This window comes from Ranitomeya variabilis, chromosome 1 (assembly GCF_051348905.1).
Source record: "Ranitomeya variabilis isolate aRanVar5 chromosome 1, aRanVar5.hap1, whole genome shotgun sequence".
Taxonomy (NCBI): Eukaryota; Metazoa; Chordata; class Amphibia; order Anura; family Dendrobatidae; genus Ranitomeya; species Ranitomeya variabilis.
In genome coordinates, this window is record NC_135232.1 from 410331507 (window position 1) to 410356776 (window position 25270).

The window sequence follows — 25270 nt, forward strand, 5'->3', positions numbered from 1 at the left end:
TCTGGCATCCAACTGCCTGCCCGTGTATGTATATCCTCCCACTAATACATTACAGCACGCCTCTGTTTGCACAGCCTCTGAACCATGTGCAGTGTGGAGTTCCACCTTGTTGCAATGTTGATTATTAGGTGGTGCTGGGGAAGCTTCAGCGATCACTGATGGTTCAGCATACGGCTGGAGTGTATAGGTGACCAGCGGATGTGCGAGCAAAGTCTTCGCACCTTCAGGAGCAGGGCTGGTAACTTCAGATAATTTTTCAGGAAGCACTGCACCACCAGGTTCAAGGTGTGAGCCAGGCAAGGTATGTGTTTCAGTTCTGAAAGGGCTATGGCAGTCATAAAATTCCTTCCATTATCACTGACTACCTTGCCAGCTTCAAGATATACACTACCCAGCCATGATTGAGTTTCTTGCTGCAAGTACTCGGCCAGAACTTCCGCGGTGTGTCTGTTGTCGCCCAATCACTTCATTTCCAACACAGCCTGCTGACACTTACCACAAGCTGTTCCATAATGGAACACCTCGTGTCCAACACTGGCAGTTGCGGATCGAGTGGTCGTGTGACTGCGCTCTGTGGACGAGCTCTTGCTTCTGGAGGAGGAGGGGTGAACGCCTACAGCCAACTGTTTCCTAGACCGTGGGCTAGGCAGAACTGTCCCACTATGGCTGTCCCCTGTGGACCCTGCATCCACCACATTAACCCAGTGTACCGTGATGGACACGTAACATCCCTGGCCATGCCTACTGGTCCATGCATCTGTTGTGAGGTGAGCCTTTCTACTGACTGATTGACTCAGTGCATGGCCAATGGGGTCTTTGACATGCTGGTGGAGGGCTGGGATGGCTTTTCACGCAAAGAAGTGTCGACTGGGTAGGTCATAGCGTGGTACTGTGTAGGCCATCAGGGCTTTGAAAGCTTCACTTTCAACCAACTGGTTGGGCATCATCTCTAATGAGATTAGTCTAGCAATGTGGACGTTCAAACCATGTGTACGTGGATGACAGGATGAGTACTTTCTTTTCCTAATGAGAGTCTCTTGTAGGGTGAGCTGGACTGAAGAGGTTCATATAGTGGAACTAGCGGTGGTGGTGGTGGTGGTGGTGGAGATGGCGGATTGAGAGAGGGTTGGTGATGGTATTCTTGATGTTGACCTACATACAGTGTTTCCTACCAAAAACCTTGTGATTCCCTGACTGCTTTGGCCTTGCGACGATACCTCCACATTTGCTGCTGGTGGTGTCCTAAACGGTGAGCTTACAGTGAGGGAAGCAATGTAGCGTTGCTGACTACCTTCATTCTAAGCAGGTGCACCAATGGTACAGGACGTTTGGTCGTTAGTCCATGCTTGCAAGTGCATGCTGCTTAAATGTCTACACATGCACGTTGTATTTAAATTTAGGGGATTCTTCCCTCTGCTAAAGGTCTTTGAGCATTTCTTACAGATAACTTTGCACTGATCATTCAAATCTTGGTTAAAAAATTGCCACACTCCACTCTTCCTACTATGCAATACCTTTTCAGGCATTGCACGCTGTGCTACTTTCACCGGATGGCCACGCTGTCCTAAAACTGTTTTTTTGGTTGACAAACTTTTTTGGCCTGAGACGGGCCTGCCAGATGAAAGCTGTTTTGATGTTGATGGCTGCTGCGGATCATCCCCCTCCGCCTCTGAGCTACTGTCAGTGGCACCCTCTTCCCCCAATGGCTGCCAATCAGGGTCAACAACTGGGTCATCTATCACCTCCTCTTCAATGTCATGTGCACCTTTCTCTGTGTCACCGTGTAAGGTGCTATAGCGTTCGGGACGGGGCACCATAGTCTCATCAGGGTCAGTTTCTAGCTCAGTACACTGAGAGGGCAATGTAGTGATCTTAGTCAATGGAACAGCATAATAATCTAGCTGTGGCTGTGCATCAGTGCACTCCATGTCCGATTCATCTTGTAATGGGCTGTTACAAATATCCCTTTCTAACCCAGGCACGTTATGTGTAAAGAGCTCCATGGAGTAACCTGTAGTGTCGCCTGACGCATCCTTCACTTTTGGTTTGGGTGAAGGACACAAGGAAGCGACTTGTTCCTGACCGGGAGCATCCACTGACGACTCGCTGCTTTTATATTTGGAACTTTCTGAAGAGGAGCGAAAGAGCTAGAGACTGAGTCAGCAATGAAAGCCAAAACATTTTCCTGCTGCTCCGGCTGTAAGGGTATGTGCACACGTTGCGGATTTCTTGCAGAAATTTCCTGAAGAAAACCGGAAATTTTCTGCAAGAAATCCGCATTTTTTTTTTTGCGTTTTTTTTCCGTTTTTTTCGCGTTTTTTTAGCATTCTGCAAGCGTAATTAGCTTGCAGAATGCTAAAGTTTTCCAAGCGATCTGTAGCATCGCTTGGAAAACTGACTGACAGGTTGGTCACACTTGTCAAACATACTGTTTGACAAGTGTGACCATCTTTTTACTATAGATGCAGCTTATGCAGCATCTATAGTAAAAGATAGAATGTTTAAAAATAATAAAAAAAATAAAAAAAATGCTTATACTCACCCGCAGACAGCTGATATCCTCACCGGCGTCCGTTCCGTATAGATGGTGTGCGCGCGCAGGACCTTCCATGACGTCGCGGTCACATGACCGGTCTCGACCAATCACAGGACGGTCACAAGACCGTGACGTCATCGCAGGTCCTTCACCGCACATCAGCTACAGGAACCGAAGCGGCAGCATGCAGCTGAGAGGCGGGAAGACATCGAGGGTGAGTATAGGACTATTTTTTATTTTAATTCTTTATTTTTGACCACTTATATGGTGCCCAGTGCGTGGAGGAGAGTCTCCTCTCCTCCACCCTGGGTACCAACCGCACATAATCTGCTTATTTCCCGCATGGTGTGCACAGCCCCGTGCGGGAAGTAAGCAGATCAATGGACCCCTAGGTGTGCGGAATCCCCGCAATTCCGCATTTTTAATGAACATGTTGCTTTTTTTTCCGCGATGCGATTTTTTCGCGGAAAAAATCGCAACATTTGCACAAAAAATGTGGAATACACTGTAAATAATAGGAGGCATATGTTAGCGTTTTTTTCGCGTTTTTATCACGTTTCTATAGCGAAAAAACGCGAAAAAAACACTAAAAATCCTGAACGTGTGCACATGGCCTAAAAGCTGTTTTCCTACTCCCAGATAAGGGAGCCTTCGAGGCCTTGTGTATCCAGACAATGACGCTGGCTCAACACCTCCAGCCTTAGGTGCTATTTTGCTTTTCCCACTACCACCAGGTGCTCCACCACCACCACCATCATTGCCAGCTGGCAACGACCGCCCACGGCCTCTTCCACCAGACTTCCTAATTTTTGGGAAAATGTAACCAAAATAACAACCGTTATATGGTACTGTAAAACAAGGTAGAAGGTGTATCTAAACTTGTTGAGAATTTAAATCTCCCTTTTTTGGGGGGGAGACTGCAGAAAAAATCAGGCCCAGTGTATTACACTACACAATGTAAGTGGCAGAACATGGCTGGCAGATATACGACAAACAGAACTGACGTAGATCCACTTAGTGGCAATTTAAATCTCCCTTTTTTGGGGGGGGAAACTGCACCACAACTCAGGCCCAGTGTATTTTACAAAGCAATGTGAGTGGCAGCAAGTGGCTGGCTGATACACCACAAACAAAGAGGACTGTGGTATATCCACTTTGTGAGAATTTCAATCTCACTTTTTTGGGGGGGCACAGAACCCAAACTCAGGCCCAGTGTATTTTACAACGCAATGTGAGTGGCAGCAAGTGGCTGGCTGATACACCACAAACAAAGAGGACTGAGGTATATCCACTTTTTGAGAATTTCAATCTCACTTTTTGTTTTGGACATGGAACCCAAACTCAGGCCCAGTGTATTTTACAACGCAATGTGAGTGGCAGCAAGTGGCTGGCTGATACACTACAAACAAAGAGGACTGAGGTATATCCATTTTGTGAGAATTTGAATCTCACTTTTTTTTTTGGACACAGAACCCAAACTCAGGCCCAGTGTATTTTACAACGCAATGTGAGTGGCAGCAAGTGGCTGGCTGATACACCACAAACTATGAGGACTGAGGTATATCCACTTTGTGAGAATTTCAATTTCACTTTTTTTGGGGGGACATAGAACCCAAACTCAGGCCCAGTGTATTTTACAATGCAATGTGAGTGGCAGCAAGTGGCTGGCTGATACACCACAAACTATGAGGACTGAGGTATATCCACTTTGTGAGAATTTCAATCTCACTTTTTTTTTGGGACACAGAACCCAAACTCAGGCCCAGTGTATTTTACAACGCAATGTGAGTGGCAGCAAGTGGCTGGCTGATACACCACAAACAAAGAGGACTGAGATATATCCACTTTGTGAGAATTTGAATCTCCCTTTTTTGGGGGGGAGACAGCACCACAACTCAGGCACAGTGTGTAACACAACGCAATGTAAGTGGCAACAAGTGGCTGGAAGATATCTGAAAAAATCCAAGGATTGTAGTACTATTTCTATCTCCCTACAATGATCTCAGGACAAGTATGGCAGCAACAAAAAGGACTGCTGCACACAAAAGTGTGGACAAATAAACAAGATAACTGCAGAAAGGAGAAGGCAGGATTTTTGCTTTTAAAAAAGCAGTTGGTTTGCACAGCAGCTGTGCAAACAGCAATGCAGCTATCAGGGAGCCTTATAAGGCAGCCTAATAAGCTACAGAGCTGATGCACAAAGATATAGCCTCCACTGTCCCTGCAAAACAAAGTTGGTGTTGGACAGTGGAAATCGCTACAGCACAAGCGGTTTGGGGGTTAATATTCCCTCCCTAACTATATCCCTGCTTCTGACGAAGCTGCAGCAACCTCTCCCTATGCTGCGATCGGCAGAAGTAAGATGGCGGTCGGCGTGCACACCCCTTTATAGCCCCTGTGATGCCGCAGAAAGCAAGTCAATCACTGTCATTCCCTTCTCTAAGATGGTGGGGACCGAGACCTATGTCATCACGCTGCCCACACTCTGCGTCCTCCTTCATTGGCTGAAAAATGGCGCTGAAAGCATCATACGAAACGCGACTTTGGCGCGCAGATCGCCGACCGCATGGCCGATCCCACAGTGGGATCGGGTCGGGTTTCACGAAACCCCGACTTTGCCGAAAGTCGGCGATTTTTGAATTTGTCCGATCCATTTCACTCAACCCTAATTATTATGTCTAATGTCAGAAAGGGGTCAAAGAATAACCATCATTTTATCTTTAATATATTGAATCGATAGTACACATGAAAATAAGAAGCTTTATACTATTTTTTCTGAGAAAAAAATCTGCTTCTTTCTTGGACAGAAATTATCATTCATTCTCAAATTTCTTAATTTACGGGTAAAATCTTGTCACGACTCCTGGGTATTACTGCTGCGGGTGCACGCCACAGCAAGGGAGCTGAGAGCATAGTGGCGGGGAACTCACCAGGTAGCCAGCAGGACCTGAACCACGCGTGACAGGGTAAGAGGTGGTCAAGGTCGGCGCCCGATGCCGGGGTGCAGAGGAGACAATATACACTGGAGAGTAGTTAAAAGTGCCAAGATCAAAACCAGGAGATAAGGAGGTAGCCAAGGGTTGAGGTGGAGGGATAGTCAGAAAGAGAGTCAAAGGTCAGAAACCCAACAGAACAAACAGAGTAAAGCACGGAGAGAAAAACAAGCAAATGCAAACCAAGCACACACTCAAGGGGTCAGACACACAGACTAAATGAAAGTATAGCTGACAGGGAATCCTAGTCTGGTGTATGTACAAATACCCCTCCCAGATCCAAAGAGAGGCCAGCATTATTAACCCTGAGAGAGTAGGTCATGAACCATGTCCTATACAATGATAGTGCCCCCCTCTTAACAGGTGCCATTGGACCCCCAAACTTCTTATGGTATCTGGCATGAAAAGCCCACACCAGTCGATCAGCCTGCACAGAACTGGCCAGAACCCATGACCGATCCTCAAGGGAATATCCCTTCCAATATATTAGGTACTGAAACCTCTGGAGCACCTACCGTGAATCAATGATGCACCTTATTTCATACTCCAGCTGACCCTCTACCAAAACTGGCAGAACATTGGAAGAGGAATCTTCTCTAACCATCCCCACAGATTCTAATAGGGACCTGTTGAAGACATTATATTTTTTTGAAGGAGGTGGGCAACTGTAATCTATAGGCCACCGGGTTGATCACCTCCACAATCTTGTATGGACCTATAAACCTGGGCCCAGCTTCACAGAGGGTATCTTAAGCTTGATGTTACGGGTGGACAATTACACCTTCTCCCCCACTGCCGATGCTGGAGCTGACCTCCTCCTCCTGTCCGCAAATCGTTTGTACCTTTTCTGAGCTTTAGAGATGTTCCCCTGAACCTCTCTACAAAGGGTTCTCAAATGTTGTACCATGGCCTCAGCATCAGGACAACCAGAATCCATGTGGAAAAATTCCCCAAACTGTGGGATAAACCCATAATTGACCTGAAAGGGAGACTTTCCAGTAGACTGATTAATACGACAGTTGAACTCAAATTCTGCCATGAGTAACACCTTACACCAGTCTTCCTGTCTGGACGAGGCCAGGTATCTGAGAATTTGCTCTGACTGACTCGTGCGTTCAGTCTGTCCATTAGATTCTGGGTGATAAGCAGAGAAGAATGATAACGCGACCCCCAACTTCTTACAAAAACGCTCTCCAAAACCTGGCCACAAATTGCACACCCCTGTCCGGCACCACATTCACCGGTACCCCATGCAACCTAACTATGTGCTGTATAAATAAGGGGGCCAAGGTTTCAGCAGCCGGTAATGCGGGTAACGGTACAAAATGGTCTTGTTTAGAAAACCTATCAACCACCACCCATACCACTAAGTTGCCCTTGAAAGGAGGAAGATTAGTGATAAAGTCCATTGACAGATGTGTCCACGGTCTATCCAGAATTGGCAAAGGCCCCAATTCCCCATCCGGCCAGACCTGAGAGCATTTAAAGTGAGCACATACCCCACAAGTACTCACAAACTTTTTGATATCAGCCACCATAGAGGGCCACCAAAAACCCTAGCCACTGCCCCCCGGGTAGCTGCAATCCCAGGGTGAGCACTTAACACAGCATCATGAAACTCCTGCAGGAGTGTGAGATGGAAATGTTGGGGTACCTGCGAAAACCCTTTAATGAACTTCCTATCAAAGTTAGCAAAGCCCAGGAATCGCTACAACCCCTGTAGGTCATGAGGCTGCACCCAACCGTAATGGCCTGAACCTTCCCAGGATCCATGCGGAATCCCTCTCCTGATACAATTAATCCCAGAAAACACAGTTCCTGCACAAAGAACGAGCATTTCTCCAGTTTAGCATATAAATGTTTTCTCTGAGTCTCATATAAACCATATGCAGATGATGTAAATGAGACTGACTGTCCTCTGAGTATATCAGAATGTCATCCAGGTAGATAACAATATAACGCCCAGGGTGAGCAAAAAAGAAGGGAGGTGCAAAGGGCCCACCAGTAACAAACTCCAGGGCCCCACTTTCAGCTACATGCAAATGTGACATTATCCTCATTCATAAATTTCTGTAACATTGAACTGGGTAGATTATTAAATTAATTATATGCTGCCTTTGTCTGTACGTATTCAAGTATATTGTGCCAAGTACAACTCATATAAAAGGGTGGTATCCCAGTCTTGAACCAGATCACACTAGAGGATTCTCCTGTTCTCCTGTGGGCTAGTCCAAGACTGGAGGAGCAAGAGGCAGGGCTCTTCATCCCTCCTACCCCTCTCCAGTCTACAAAGAATCCTATCAGTAACAACTGTCATCTTCTATCTCAGTAACATAAAAATCTGTCTTTACTGAACACTGACTTCACCTATGGATTGAAAATTTTAGAAAGGAATGATCAGCTCAGACGGAGAAAAAGCAGATTTCTCTGATAATACATTAAAAAAAGTCTTATTTTCATTTGTATTATAGACTTCTAAAATAAAAATTAAAACAAGGATGCCTTGCCTGATGGCTTTCAACCAACGGTATAGATATTTAAACTCTTACCAACATGTGAATCAATGTCACCTCTTGTGTCAGCTCCATGTGTCTTAGCACAGCTCTGTCTGCGATTGCTAATCTACTAAATTCCATTTTTAATCTATGACAGTAGCATTTAGAGCACAGTGCAAGGAAACATATGCGGAGTTTCCTGCAAAAATATAATCAATTTACCATAAATCTATGGTGAGACAGGCCATGATAAAACACTTTATATAATTACTTATATTACTACTTATAATAGCTTACACTGCACACCACCAGCAATAAAATGTTTTAATTAATAAATATTCAGTTTTTAACTGATCTGTGGCAAATATGGTAGATCAGTTTACAATATCATTCTAACAAATCCTGATGGACCACATTGACTTATTTATTTAGGTAAATAATAAAGTTTTAGTCAGGGTTCTTGCATTTTATTCTAATAAAAATCACACTTTAAACACTTTACATGTATTAATACATGTGTGGTTTATATAAAGGATGTCCAAAGACCTTATAAATGACTAGTGGGCATTCATTATGGGTGGAAGAAAGACGATTCTGACAGCTAAGGAAAGGGTTCTTTACAGTTAGAGCAGTTAGACTGTGGAATGCCCGACCACAAGAGGTAGTAATGGCAGACACTATAACATAGTATTAAAAAAAGGGCTGGATGATTTCCTCAATACACATAACATTGTGGGTTATAGTTAAGTTATTGACAAAATGCACAATTGGTGGAGAAAGGTTGAACTTGACGAACCTACGTCTTTTTTTCAACACATGTAACTATGTAATAGTGCAAAAAGCCGGAAAAGCCGACAGACTATACATAATAACCAGCATTATGCATCTGTGAATAAAGCCTCTTTTTTCTACATGTAGTTTTTTATAATATAGTTATATCATTTAAATTATTTCTATAATTTTTTCAGGTTCCAAAGTTTGACATTTTATGAATGGAAATGATGACCGGTCAGTTCAGTTCTATAAATGTTTTTACATTTCTTTTGTTCTGGGAACAAAATGGTATAAAATCAAGGATAACACAGCTAACACTGAAAAATATTCTATTCAGGATATGACTTCCTATTTAAAATCCTTAATATTATATGTAGGTCAAGTGAGAGAGGTTGACTAATGACTGAACCAGAATGATTAGAAAAATGAACTTGCCTATTGCTGTCGCTATCATTAAACACAATCTCTAATACAAGTCATTAACAAAACAATCAGAATTACTAATTCAGTATTCAGTTAATGACTTTGATCGTGCCAAAAAATGGATTCAAAAAGATAAGAAGATAGCTTCCTTTGTAGAATATGCAAATATGAAGCTAAAGAACACGTTCATTTTACTTTCTTTATGAAGAAAGAAAATATAATGCATATAATAGTTTCTTCTTTCTAAATATAAAGGTTAGGCCTTTGGAATTATCTATATTTAAATATTGAAAAATGCAATCTGATTGCTATCTAAGACAGTTATAGACAAACACAATCTAATTTAATTACCGTATATACTCGAGTATAAGCCGACCCGAGTATAAGCCGACCCCCCTAATTTTGCCACAAAAAACTGGGAAAACTTATTGACTCGAGTATAAGCCTAGGGTGGAAAATGCAGCAGGTACCGGTGAATTTCAAAATTAAAAATAGATACTCCATACCATTCATTATGGCCCCATAGATGCTCCACATAAAGCTGTGCCATATATAATGCTCTGCACCGTTCATTATGGCCCCATAGATACTCCACATAAAGCTGTGCCATATATACAATGCTCTGCACCGTTGCCCCATAGCTGTGCCATATATATAATGCTCTGCACCGTTGCCCCATAGCTGTGCCATATATATAATGCTCTGCACTGTTGCCCCATAGCTGTGCCATATATATAATGCTCTGCACCGTTGCCCCATAGCTGTGCCATATATATAATGCTCTGCACCGTTGCCCCATAGCTGTGCCATATAGTGCTCTGCACCATTGCCCCATAGCTGTGCCATATAGTGCTCTGCACCATCCATTATTGCCCCATAGCTGTGCCATATAGTGCTCTGCACCATTGCCCCATAGCTGTGCCATATAGTGCTCTGCACCGTCCATAGCTGTGCTGCTGCTGCTGCAATAAAAAAAAAAAAAAACACATACTCACCTGTCTTGCTTGCAGCTCCTCGGCGCCATCTTCCCGGCGTCTCTCCGCACTGACTGATCAGGCAGAGGGCGGCGCGCACACTATATGCGTCATCGCGCCCTCTGCCTGAACAGTCAGAGCGGAGAGAGAGAGAGACGCCGGGAAGATGGAGACAGCGCCCGGCGTGTGGAACGAGGACAGGTGAATATGTAATACTTACCTGCTCCCGGCGTCCCGCTCCTTCCCCCTGCCTGTCTTCGGTGCCGCAGCCTCTTTCTCTATCAGCGGTCACCGGCACCGCTTCATTAGAGAAATGAATAGGCGGCTCCGCCCCTATGGGAGGTGGAGCAGCCTATTCATTTCTCTAATGAGCGGTCCCACGTGACCGCTCAGGGGAAGAGGCTGCGGCACCCGGAGACCGTGGGACGGGCAGGGGGAGCGCCAGGAGCCCCGGAAGCAGGTAAGTATATGTCAGTGCTCACCCGCCGACCCCACCACCGATCATGACTCGAGTATAAGCCGAGAGGGCACTTTCAGCCCAAAAATTTGGGCTGAAAATCTCGGCTTATACTCGAGTATATACGGTACTAATGCAATTACAGTTGTACTGTTCATTTCTTGTACTGAAAACATTTAGTACCCATATTCGCAAGGAAGGGAGAAAAAAATAAGTGTACCTTTAAATAAATAGCCTGTACATTAGAGATGAGTGAACCCAAACTTTAAAGTCCAGGTTTCTTATCGGACAGTTAGCGTCCAGTGCTAAACGCCGAACACGGAATTCTCACAGATTTCTCATTGAAGTCCATTGTAATGTTTGGAGTTCTGTTGGAAAGAGAGAGAGTGACTTTCCAGATCAAAAGTTCAGGTCCCCAATGCTTTCCATGAGGTTCAGATTTTGGTTCAAGTTCGGGTACCAGAACTTAACTTTGAAATAAAGTTTGAGTAGGTAAATTTGATTTGCATTGAATAAATGTAATGCAAATGTAATCTGCCCTCAAGGGGTTAAATAAAAACTATTATACTCACATCTCATCAGCCTTTGTCATATCGTCATGCTTTTGCTGATCCTCTGATTGGTTGTTTTGCATTCTATCTCCTGTCTTATGCCTTCTTTGCTCTATCTGTGTTTCAGGCCTCCAGCCACTTTAGGCTTAGTTTCCAGTTGATTAGGCTCCATGACATCACAATGTGCATTATTGATGTCTATTATGCTTCATTTTGGTCACGTGAGGCCTCGTGAATGGAAGAATGAGTCCAAAATAACCAGAGGCCCGGAATTAAGGTAGAAATAAGAAGACAGAACAGCAAATCAGAAAATCTGAGATTTATAGATACAGAGATTGTTGAAGAATAACATTCTTTAAGCTCTTATCAGCACTCTATATCCTGCTGCAGAATTTGATCCCTTTTATGATTTGGAATATAAGAGGTAGCTAATACTTCTTGATATTTTAGGCTATTGATATGGCCTTCCTGTTGTGAATTCTGCTCTTGGGCTCTCTCCGGTGGTTGTTAGTGGTAGTGCAGTGGTCTCTGAATTATAAGCTGGGCAGGTGTTTCTGCTTATTGCAGCTCTATTAGGTATTTAGGTTTGTAGGATCCATCAATCCCTGCCAGTTGTCTATTGTATCTTTGAGGGATTGCATCTCTGTCTGGCTCCACTTGCCCTGCTGTCATTTCAGCTAAAGATAAGTGCCCTGTTTTGGTTCTCTGTAGCACGCATGCAGTGTGCTTTTATGTGCAGTGCAATCTAATGTGTTTTTGTCCAGCTTGACTTGTTTGGATTTTTCTGTCATGCTGGTTTCTCTGGAGATGCAGATATACATCCTATGTCTTTAGTTAGATGTAGTGAACAGTATATTCTGCTGTGGATTTTTCTAGTGTTTTAATACTGACTGCTTAGAACTCTGTCCTATCCTTTTTATCTAGCTAGAAGGGCCTCTTTTGCTGAACTCTGTCTTTTCTGCCTGTGTACGTATTTCCTCTTAAATTCACAGTCAATATTTGTGGGGGCTGCCTATCCTTGGGGGCTCTGCTCTGAGGCAAGATAGGATTTCCCATTTCCATCTTTAGGGGTATTTAGTCCTCCGGCTGTGTCGAGGTGTCTAGGCCTGGTTAGGTACATCCCACGGCTACTTCTAGTTGCGGTGTCAGAATTAGGATTGCGGTCAGTACAGGTTCCACCTACTCCAGAGATAGTCTCATGCGGCTCCAGGGTCACCAGATCATAACACTTCCACTTTGCAAATGTTTCGCACACCCTTATACTGAATGTAACCCCAGACCATGATCTTTCCACCACGAAATGTAACTGTTTTCTGGGTGTATTTTGGATCCATACGGACTCCAGTAGGTCTCCTGCAGTATTTGCGGCGGCTGTGGTATAATTCTACTGAAAGCGTCCATCTGTTTAGCAGGCTGTGGACTTTGCAAATGCCACACAGTTCTTTACTTGCCTTTTGTTTAGTGCTGGCTTCTGGGCACTGATTCAACCATGGAGGCTATTTTGAGACAGAATCCTATAAACTGTTATAGTTGACACAGGGACTTGAGGTGTCCAGGCCTTTTGGAGCTCTGCTGCAGTGGAAGAGGGGCTTGCTTTGGATTTTCTAACCAACAAACGTTCCTCCTGAGCAGTTGTCTTGTGGGGTCTGCCAGACCTAGGCTTGTCAAACACATCTACAGTCTCTTCAAATCTTTTTTTAATTCTTTGTACTTAACGCTGAGACACATTAAAGGTGCCAGCCACCTCTGCAGTGGATCTGGTCTTCATCCTCTAAATAATCCAGGCTTTGGTCACAGGGTAGATTTTTGGCATGTTGTCAGAGCTCAAGTTGCAGTTCAAGTGAAGGTCTGGCGTGCTGGGTTTCTTATTATACACAAACACTAATTAACCGATCATTTACTGAGCACAGGTGAGGATGTAAACTAGGTTTGGGTGCATTATGTGATCAGGCGACAAAACTTTTTTCTTGCCAAGATCTGACCACTCTGTGTCCATTAACTGATCAATATTTCTGCATTGATGCCAATTTATTTTCTTAACCTAAACCACATTTTGGAGGGTTTCAGCTTTCAAATGAATAATTTATACAATCAATGGATGAATTTAACGTCAGGTTATAAGCTTTTACTTCCATAACATGGATAAGCGACATAACTTCTGTCAGGGAGTGTACTGCTAATTTAAGCCATTGTGTGTTTTCTAGTAGTATGAGAAATAAATATTTGCCATCAGCTGTCTCATTGTCATTACTAGACCAAAGAAATAATTTTTCAGTAGTGCTGTTTGTTTTCTAGTAGTTTTGCAAACCAATTTATAGCATCAGTCATCTAGTTGTCATTTCCAGCCCCCAAAAATAATTTCTGTTGACTTGTGTGTGCTTTTTATTAGTCTGGGAAATAAATAGTTTGCATCAGCTGTCTAGTTGCTATTTTTATGCCAAATAAATAATTTTTCAGGACTGCTGTGTTTTTTCTAGCACTGTTGCAAATAAATCTACTCTTTAGCTATCTCTTTGTGAGTAGTATTCAGAAAATCAACTTCCAAAAAAGCGGAGTTCAGCTAATAAGGGATGGGGATGGGGCCATGGTGATGTCGGTGTAGCTGCTGATAGTGGGTATGATATAGCTGATGCACTGAGAGAACGTTGTCATTCTGTACCTGCTACATGCCCAAATACAACACCTTCTTCTGGGGCACGCAGGTGACAGGATGTTATGCGTGCTTTCATAGGTCCGAATACCGCTGCATGAATGGTGAGGTCAAGAGTTGTTGAAAAGGTGTTAGATTGGATGGCTGAAAGTTGCTCCAGTTCCTTTGCATTATCTTCTACCAGGTCTGATACAGAAAGTGCACAGTTGGCACCTGATGACCATGGTCATCCTGCTTCCACCTCGCCCCCTTTGCAAATCAGCCAAGCAGTACAAGCCCCAAATCATACTGTAGTCTCTCCTGCTTTTTTATGACTCTGCTTGCTGTGTTTCAGTGGTTCATCCACCTGCTCCTGTTCCAGAAGTGGAAGACGCTGAGTGCACTGATGCAGAACCACTTGTTAGGTTGAATGATGACTATGTGGGAGCACTTAGTCAGTGTATTCTACAGGACTTGTCAATATCTTTCCATGACTAGACAATTATCACAGCTGCACCCAGCCAGTCTTCAACTCTATTTGCCATTTGTTTCAATTGGGGGCCTCCTCCCCACATAGAAAAAAAAACTGTGTTGGACCTCCTCCTGGTTCAAAATTCTTATTTTTTATTTCTACTCTGCTTAGCATAGGGACAGGACACAGCTGTAGTGAGAATTAGATTTTGCGTGTGCGCAGTTTTACAAAAAACACTCTATGTGTACTCTGCACCCGTGTCTGTGATAGTACCATGTGTAACCAAAAGTTTTTATATTCTTCAGCTGAGTCTGTGGGAGTGATGTGTGTGTAAACTTATTTTTCTACTCTTAGGCAACCATGTCTCTGATAGTAATGTGCCAAAAGCCACTGTGTGTATTCTTTAACCTATATCTGTGGGCATACTTTGCCGAAAGCCACTGTGCGTTTTCTTTAACGCATATCTATGGAGGTATTCTGTCAAAAGCAGTTGTGTGTATTCTTTAACCCATATCTGTGGGAGTAATGTGCCTTTAAGCCACTCTGTGTACTCTGCAACTCTATCTGTCGGGGTACTGTGGGCCATTGTCTGAGTGTGAAATTTGTTATCAGCTTCTGTGGGGGAAATGTGGAAACATTCTACTGTATGTGAGTGAAATTTTTAACTGGACTGCTGGTAGCACGCCTTGTTGCATACCGCCATCTCATTCCAAGATCATACTACAAGGTGTTCATTGGTGGCATTTGGAAAGTACGCTATTGGAGCAGACATTTTGGAGTTGTGAGGTACTGTGCCCAAACACTCTGTGGGTGAAATTTGATATCAGCTTCTGTGGTATAAATGTGGAAACTTGCTCTGTGGTTGAAATTTGTTATCAGCTTCTGCGGGATAAATGTGGAAACATGCTCTGTGGGTAAAATTTGTTATTAGCTTCTGTGGGGCCACTGTGCCCAAAAGCCTCAGTGTTGTCTGCTGTATGAGTAGTGTGCCTAAAAAATAATTTTACTCTACCTTTGTGGCCGGGCCTAAAGCTCATTAAAAGATTTAACTACTCATTCCAATTACAGAGCCTCTAAATTGTACTGGATGCCTATACTGTCTTACAATATCAGATGCTGACTCATTTGAGATGTGGTTAATTTTCTTGACTGCTGCTTTCCTTAGATGTGGTACACGCTTATCAGGTTGCTTCTCTGGATTAAAAACCTGATTCTCCATTACACGTGTGTACTTTGCAACCTCACCTGTGAGTGGTTTGAGATTGGATGGCTGAGAGTGCCTCCAGTTCCCTCACTTTGTGTTCCACTGTGTCCCCTCTTAATCATGGTCCCAGTTCGAAAAAAACAAAAACTAGAAACATAGTACAATTCCATTATCCCTAGCTGAAGTATTCATGTGTGGTTGCCTGCTCTGAACAATAATTTTTTTAAAGGAAACTCTTCGGGCCCCCGGAACCTAAGTGAACAGCATTGGAAAGGTGCCCCAAGGCAAAGTGGCCAGGACTGGAAGTAGAAAACCTCGTGGTGGACCGCTATCTGTATTCATAATCAAACTACAGGCTTTTTATCTGTGGTTGCTCTACTGTACGATACTGAAGATAAAGGTTTGGCTTTGTGGGTGAAATTTGTAAGCGGCTAATGTAGGAATACTTTGTCTCATGTACCGTGAGTAAAATTTGTAAGCTGCTAATGTAGATGTACTCTGCCCCATGCTCTGTGGGTGAAATTTGTAAGTTGCTAATTTAGAGGAACTCTGCCCACATGATTTTTGGGTGAAATTTGTAAGCTGCTTCTGAGGGAGGTACTTGGCCCCATGCTCTGTGGGTGAAATTTGTAAGCTGCTATTGTAGGGATACAGTGCCCCATTCTCTGTTGGTGAAATATGTAAGCAGCTTCTGATGGGGGACTCTTCCCATGCTCTGTGTGTGAAATTTATAAGCTGCTAATGTAGGGATTCTCTCCCCCATGCTCTGTGGGTAAAATGTGTAAGCTGCTAATGTAGGGGTACTGTATCCCATGCTCTGTGGGTGAAATATGTGAGCTAATTCTGAGGGGGCACTGTGCCCCATGCTCTATGGGTGAAATTTGTAAGCTGCTTCTGAAGGGGTACTCCGTCCCATGCTCTGTGAGCAAAATTTGTACATTGCTAATGTAGGGGTACTCTACCCCATGCTTTGTGGGTGAAATTTGTAAGCTGCTAATGTTGGGGTACTGTGACTCATGTTCTGTGAGTGAAACTTGTAAGCTGCTCCTGATGGGTTCTCTTCCCCATGCTCTGTGGGTTAAATTTGTAAGCTGCTAATGTAGGGGTACTGTGCCCCATGCTCTGTGGGTGAAATAGGTGAGCTAATTCTGAAGGAGTATTGTGCCCCATGTTCTGTGGGTGAAATTTGTAAGGTGCTTCTGAGGGGGTACTCTGTCCCATGCTCTGTGAGTGAAATTTGAAAGCTGCTAATTTAGGGTACTGTGCCCACTTGCCTTTTGGGTCAAATTTGTAAGTTGCTTGTGAGAGGGTACTCTGCCCCTTGCTCTGTAAGTGAAATTTGTGAGATGCTTCTAAGCGGGTACTCTGACCCATGCTGGGTAAAATTTGCAAGCTGCTAATGTAGGGTTACTGTGCCCCATGCTCTGTGGGAAAATTTCTAAACTAATAATCCATGGGTCTTCTGCTCTTTGCTTTGTGGGTGAAATTTTTAAGCTGCTAATCAAGAGGATAATCTGCTTCTGAGGGGACACCCAGTCTCTGTGAGGGCACTGTTACAAATTTTATGTCATTTATTTACTTTCTAATTTACCGTGATTGCTATTGTGACAGAAACCCTTTATGTCATTTCACTATTGACATTTATTTGTAGGGCGAATATATTCCTCTTACCCCCATTTAGATTCCTTTTGCAGCATCCTAACCCTTACCATGACCATTTTACAACCATTTTAAAGCCCTGAATTTCGGGTCTCCATTGACTTTTATTGGGTTCGGGTCTGGGGTCACGTTCGAGGTCAAATTTGGACCTGAAACAAACTTTTTACTGTATATTCGTTGAACCTGTGTAAACCGGAACATCCATGGGTTCGCTCATCTCTACTCATCAGTCCATAGAACTTTTACCTGTAAGCATTGTGGACCATAATATCCAGGAGATTTGGGGCTAAGTTGTGTTGTGATGTTATTTTTTTTCGGGGAGTAAAGTTTTACCTTAAGGTATCTTTCAATGAACATCATTATTTTTCAGTGTTATACCAATAGTGGATTTCAGTGTTTTATGTTATGCTTCCTGAGTGATCCTATATGGACATCTACTCTTTGGTTTCATTCACACATAAATTCTACAGGGCTGTGCGCTGTCCAACAGAGAGCACATGAACCCAGATTTTCATTGATTCATACTCACATCCATTTTAAACATCCATGTGACCAATCTGAGAGACTCATTCTATGTCCTGATCTGATCCACTTTGCAGATCAGACTACAGATCAGCCTGAAGAGCAGTTCCAATTGCTGAAAAACTAAAAACATTATTTTTATTTCAATTTTCCTTACATGGTCATTCTATCACCTTCAGTTTTTAAAAAAGGATTAGAAAAGAGGAAAACAATTGGACACAATATCAATGTAAAATGGAAGCAAAGCAGTGTGCTGCTGTACTTTCTTGATTGAATGTTATGCAGTCATAGCAGCTTGAACGTGTTCACACTTGCTTTTTTCTGTTTGAAGAAGGTGCTGATCAGGTTTTGTTGTTGAGTGTCTCCTTGTGTCCATTTCTGATTGAGCAATCCTTCCATAAGCATAAGGCAGTTTAATTGGTGTTAGATCCAACTCACCCTTTAAAATTGCATACATCTTAGTGTGTGGATCAGCATTCCTTTCTTTTTTTTGTGTATATACATTATGTGTATATACAGCTCTGGCAAAAGTTAAGAGATCACTGCAAAATGTTCAGTTTGTCTGATTTTTCTCTTCATAGGTATTTTTTTGAGTAAAATGTAAATTGTTCTTCTATTGTATAAACTTCTGACAACATGTCTCAGAATTTCCAAACAATAAACAATAAATGTTGTATTTTTTTTTGAAGAGGAGAAATGGTCAAAATTGAAAAAACTGTGTTTTCAGACCTCAAATAATGCAAAGAAAACAAGTTCATAATCATTTAGAAACAACAATAATAATGTTTTAACTCAGGAAGAGTTCAGAAATCAATATTTTGTGGAATAACCATGATTTTTAATCACAGCTTTCATGCATCTTGCATGCTTTCTACAAGTCTTTCACACTGCTTCTGGCGCAAAAATGTAAGCAGTTCTTCTTTGTTTGATGGCTTGTGACTAGTGTTGAGCATTCCGATACCGCAAGTATCGGGTATCGGCCGATACTTGCGGGTATCGGAATTCCGATACCGAGATCCGATACTTTTGTGGTATCGGGTATCGGTATCGAAACAACATTAATGTGTAAAATTAAGAATTAAAATAAAAAATATTGCTATACTCACCTCTCCGACGCAGCCTGGACCTCACCAAGGGAACCGGCAGCGTTCTTTGCTTAAAATGCGCGCTTTTACTTCCTTCCGTGATGTCACGGCTTGTGATTGGTCGCGTGCCGCCCATGTGGCCACGACGCGACCAATCACAGCAAGCCGTGACGTAATTTTCAGGTCCTCAATGCCTAATTCTAGGCATTCAGGAATTTACAATTACGTTCCGGCTTGTGATTGGTCGCGTCGCGGTCACATGGGCGACGCGACCAATCACAAGCCGTGAAGTCACGGGAGGCAGGAGACGCGCGCATTTTTTAAATTATGTCACGGCTTGTGATTGGTTGCGTGCCGCCCATGTGACCGTGACGTAATTTCAGGTCCTCAATGCAGAAATAGGCATCAGGACCTGAAATTACGTCACTGCTTGCTGTGATTGGTCGCGTCGCGGTCACATGGGCGGCACGCAACCAATCACAAGCTGTGACGTAATTTTAAAAATGCGCGCGTCTCCTGCCTCCCGTGACGTTACGGCTTGTGATTGGTCGCGTCGCCCATGTGACCGCGACGCGACCAATCACAAGCCGGAACGTAATTTTAAATTCCTGAATGCCTAGAATTAGGCATTGAGGACCTGAAAATTACGTCACGGCTTGCTGTGATTGGTCGCGTCGCGGCCACATGGGCGGCACGCGACCAATCACAAGCCGTGACATCACGGAAGGAAGTAAAAGCGCGCATTTTAAGCAAAGAACGCTGCCGGTTCCCTCGGTGAGGTCCAGGCTGCGTCGGAGAGGTGAGTATAGCAATATTTTTTATTTTAATTCTTTATTTTACACATTAATATGGTTCCCGGTTCCTGAAGGAGAGTTTCCTCTCCTTCAGACCCTGGGAACCATCAGGAATACCGTCCAATACTTGAGTCCCATTGACTTGTATTGGTATCGGGTATCGGTATCGGATTAGATCCGATACTTTGCCGGTATCGGCCGATACTTTCCGATACCGATACTTTCAAGTATTGGACGGTATCGCTCAACACTACTTGTGACTATCCATCATCCTCTTCATTAAATTCCAGAGGTTTTCAATGGGGTTCAGGTCTGGAGATTGGGCTGCCTATTGTTAGGGTCGGAGGAACATACTAAATAAGATATGATAATAAAGTGTGTTTGCCACCCGGGCCCACCGTGCAGAGATGGTATACTGCAGCTAAGAGGACAGTGACGAAACAAGCAGCGAGCATAACTGACTCGCACTGAGATAAACATCACTTAGTGGAGAAGCACGTGGCTGTGCCAATCGCACACAGCGATGGGAAAGAAACTCTGCAGAAGAGCTGTGTTTACAGGCACACAGCCGTAGAGTGATAATGGTGCTAAACCCTGTTAGCTTCATAAGTGGATGCAAGTCCCACTGGGGCAGGGGAACCAGTAGTGGACTCCAAGCACTCACAAAACTCCTCTCCGGAGAAGCTGGAATTCTAAAGGCCTAATGCCAGCCCTGAATTCAAGCACACAATCTCCTCTCCGGAGGAGCCAGAGTTCTAAAGGCACTAGGCCTGCCTTTAGCACATACAACCGAGTCCACCGTACTGTTAGATTCCTCAGACACACAGAACATAAATGATCTTAGCACATCGATGGGTGCGCCAAAGATCCTTTTATAGATTTTTTCAATCAGACAGGACCTTGCTCACGGGCCAATCCAGAGTCGGACCAGGACCTGAGCATGTGACGGCCGAAGACCAAAGAGAAGTCGCCTCACGAGCATGCCCAGCAGAGCAAAATCTGGACTTAGCCTCAGAAGAGATCACTCGCTGCAGTCACTTATAAGTTACCATAGCTAAACCCGGAGATGCAGCGGTAACCATGCTCACACACTGAGATTGAGCAAGACGCCGAGACCGATATCTTTGCTGAGCAGTATCCACTGCAGTCATAACAGAATGGGAAACTGCATAGGAAGATAAGGCCTGGGATCTATCCTGTGCAGTGGAAGAATCCCCACGCCTAACACCCTTAACAGGGTTTTGTTGCACTGGTCTCTTAATTTTTGCCAGAGCTGTATATCTAATATATATATATATATATATATATATATATATATATATATATATATATATATATATATATTTGCCTGTCTCATGTCTTCACATGACTTTGTAATGAATTAAATTGGCTCCATTCATCTCTAATGCCAATGCATTCAACCCCAATGAGGACACTCATTCGGCCTTTGTCAAATAGATGTAGTCTAAACAAATGCAATGTGTTACCAGTCGATAAACTAAGCCTAAGGCCATGTTCACACACAAAGTATTTGGTGAGCATTTTACATCAGTATTTGTAAGCCAAAACCAGGAGTGGAAAGATCAGAGGAAAAGTATAATAGAAACACATCACCACTTCTGCATTTATCACCCACTCCTGATTTTCACTTACAAATACTGATGTAAAAAGCCACCAAGCTTAAGAGGGGCTGCTGATCTTAGTCCTGAACTTCCAGCCAATATTGGACCTGTGGCTATTGACTTTTCATATTGTGTTCACTCTCCACTGCATATGACATGTCAATCAGCAGATGTAGGAAACCTAAGTACTGGTTTGTCCGCAAGCTATTAGTTACACTGGTTAGTAGTGTTGAGCATTCCGATACCGCAAGTATCGGGTATCGGCCGATACTTGCGGGTATCGGAATTCCGATACCGAGATCCAATACTTTTGTGGTATCGGGTATCGGTATCGAAACAACATTAATGTGTAAAATAAAGAATTAAAATAAAAAATATTGCTATACTCACCTCTCCGACGCAGCCTGGACCTCACCGAGGGAACCGGCAGCGTTCTTTGCTTAAAATGCGTGCGTTTCCTGCCTCCCGTGACGTCACGGCTTGTGATTGGTCGCGTCGCCCATGTGACCGCGACACGACCAATCACAAGCCGGAACGTAATTTTAAAATCCTCAATGCCTAGAATTAGGCATTGAGGACCTGAAAATTACGTCACGGCTTGCTGTGATTGGTCGCGTCGCGGCCACATGGGCGGCACGCGACCAATCACAAGCCGTGACATCACGGAAGGAAGTAAAAGCGCGCATTTTAAGCAAAGAACGCTGCCGGTTCCCTCGGTGAGGTCCAGGCTGCGTCGGAGAGGTGAGTATAGCAATATTTTTTATTTTAATTCTTTATTTTACACATTAATATGGATCCCAGGGCCTGAAGGAGAGTTTCCTCTCCTTCAGACCCTGGGAACCATCAGGGATACCGTCCGATACTTGAGTCCCATTGACTTGTATTGGTATCGGGTATTGGTATCGGATTAGATCCGATACTTTGCCGGTATCGGCCGATACTTTCCGATACCGATACTTTCAAGTATCGGACGGTATCGCTCAACACTACTGGTTAGTCTTTGTGACTGTTTCCCTTTTTATCTGCTGTAATTGAGACTGTCTATAGTTCAACACAATTTAACAATGATTATTATATAATCATATAATAAAAGTAAATCTGTGCATCAAACAAAAAAGGAAATAAATATGACATTATTCTGTTCTTCATATTGAGAATGTTGGAGAGGACAGGTGTTAATAAACTGTAAATAGAGCCTTTTGTGATTGTTCAGAGTTCATTCTTGTCAAAACATTCCAAAGATTTGTACACACCATATTTGTGATTGCCTAATGTGCCTTTAATATGGGAAATTGGTTATTTTTTTGAATAACTATATTAGGCCTTTTTTATTTTTTTTAAAATAAAATGGAAAAAAAGGATTTTGAAAAAAAGTGTAATTAGTAGTGTTGAGCGATACCTTCCGATATGCATTGGTATCGGTATCGGATAGTATCGGCCGATACCGGCAAAATATCGGATCTCGCCGATACCGATACCCGATACCAATGCATTTCAATGGGACGCAAAGTATCGGAATGGTTCCCAGGGTCTGAAGGAGAGGAAACTCTCCTTCAGGCCCTGGGATCCATATTCATGTGTAAAATAAAGAATTAAAATAAAAAATATGGATATACTCACCTCTCCGGCAGCCCCTGGACTTTACCGATGTAACCGGGAGCCTCCGTTCCTAAGAATGAGCACGTGAAGGACCTGCGATGACGTCGCAGCTTGTGATTGGTCGCGTGAGCGGTCACATGAGCGCTCACGCGACCAATCAGAAGCCACGACGTCATCGAAGGCCCTTCACGCGCTCATTCTTAGGAACGGAGGCTGCCGGTTACAGCGGTAAGATCCAGGGGCCGCCGGAGAGGTGAGTATATCCATATTTTTTATTTTAATTCTTTATTTTACACATGAATATGGTTCCGATACCGATTCCCGATATCACAAAAGTATTGGAACTTGGTATCGGAATTCCGATACCGCAAGTATCGGCCGATACCCGATACTTGCGGTATCGGAATGCTCAACACTAGTAATTAGGTTGATGGCAGAACCCTGAAACATTGTCAATCTAAAGTACAGTCAATATAACATACATGTGTTTTACCGTCATCTTTTTTATCTCTGTAAAACTTTGCATCACTCATTATTATATTGTGATGAATTTTGTAAAATATCATGTTCAAATCTGTTACCAATGGGCACATCACTACCTATTTATCAATGTATCTAATCTATTTCCGTAACTGACAGTATATGGAGCATAAATAGTTTTTACCTAAAATCATCTACAGAATATATAAAGTGCAAGTCAACCTTTATGGTCTGGATGCTGAACTTAAAGGAGTTGTCCAATAAAAACAAATTATCATCTTTTGATGAGACAGTTGACAACACTGTATTACAAAGGTTTTGTCCCTCGGACAATTTTGAGTGTTCCTGATAGATTTTTTCATGCTGATTTCAGAAATGACTTCAGATTTTTCCTATCATGTAAGGTTTTTGAGAAATGATACGAAACATTATAATATTCTGTTATAATTCTAAAAACACGGATTACACTGCGCAAGAAATTTCAGGGAAGTTCTTGTCCCCTGAGAAAATGTTATTGTATCTTATAGATTTTAATATGCTGAACATGAACATGTGCTCCAAAAGTCTGTATTACGTAAGGTTTTTAACCCCTTCATGACTAGAACTTTTTTCGATTTTTTCGTTTTTCGCTCCCCTGCTTTCCAGAGGCATAACTTTTTTATTTTTCTGTCAATATAGCCATGGGAGGGCTTTTTTTTTGCGAGACAAACTGACGTTTTTAATTATACCAATTTTGTGCAGATACGTCCTTTTGATTGCCCGTTATTGTATTTTAATGCAATGTCACAGTGACCAAAAAAAGTAATTCTGGTGTTTTGATTTTTTTATCGCTACGTCGTATAGCGATCATGTTAATTCTTTTTTTTATTGATAGCTCAGGCGATTCTGAACACGGTGATACCAAATATGTGTAGGTTTGATTTTTTCATTCTTTTATTTTGATTGGGGCGAACTTTATTTATTTATTTATTTTTTTATATTTTTAAACACTTTTTTTTACTTTTGGCATGCTTCAATTGCCTTCATAAGAGGCTAGAAGCTGTCATAGCGCGATCGCCTCTGCTACATAGAGGTGATGCTCAGATCACCTCTATGCAGCATAATTCCAGGCTTGCTATGAGTGCCGACCACAGGGTGGCACTCATAGCACTCTGCCATCAACAACCATAGAGGTCTCGAGGAGACCTCTGGTTGTGATGGCAACGCAGTGATGAGTCCCAATCACGTGACGAGGGTTGCTGCTGCACATATTTCCGGACCGGCGTTTGGAAGAGCATTTAAGTGCCCACTGTCAGAGTTTAACAGCGGCATTTAAATACTTAATAGGCAAGGGTGCATTGCGATTCCGCTCGCGCCTATTGGGGGCACATGTCAGCTGTTAAAAACTGCCCAGCATAACCTTCCCATATACAAGATGAACCCCATATAGCCTCCCCATAGCCTTCCCATATACGTTTTGAGCCCCCACATAGCCTCTCTATATACAGCATGAGCTCTCACTTCCATATGACAAAGCTGAAATCCAGAGAAAGTCAGAACAGCTGTTACTGTCTCACTTCTTCTGAGTTTCAGTTGTGTCTAAAGGAAATGAGAGTGAAGAGACTCCTTATCGGCTGCTCACTTGACATTTGCAACATCATTCGAACCCTGGGACACCTGACGCTGATGATGCTGGAAAGGTGCCATCACCGGAGGTGACTTCAGACTAGAAGGGGGAATATAGCAATTGAGGAGCGATTGTCCGAGTAGTGGACAGTCCCTCTAAGTATACTAAGGGAATATGAGAATACAATGAACATGCTAGAAAAGGTGACACAGTTACAATGTGCTGCATATGAAATTCTTACCAAGAAATGAGGCCACGGTCTGGGAGGTTAAATATTGATGACTGCTCTGAAGGTTTCCCTGAAAAATATATGAAAACATAAACATTTAATTTCTCATATTTACAATGCAGTTTATCACTGAGCTCAGATTTTCATATGTAGAAATATTCCATTG

At 43.0% G+C, this 25270-nt stretch overlaps 1 protein-coding gene across 20 annotated transcripts in view; it reads right to left on the reverse strand.

Annotated features, from left to right (window-relative positions):
• The window catches only part of PTPRD (protein tyrosine phosphatase receptor type D), a 2959440-nt gene that overhangs the window by 2076276 nt on the left and 857894 nt on the right, over positions 1-25270 (reverse strand). For all 20 annotated transcript variants that reach the window (XM_077249189.1, XM_077249205.1, XM_077249204.1 and 17 more), the window contains exon 3: positions 25117-25174. The gene's annotated coding sequence lies outside the window, so the exon portion shown is untranslated. The remainder of the gene's footprint in view (positions 1-25116; positions 25175-25270) is intronic.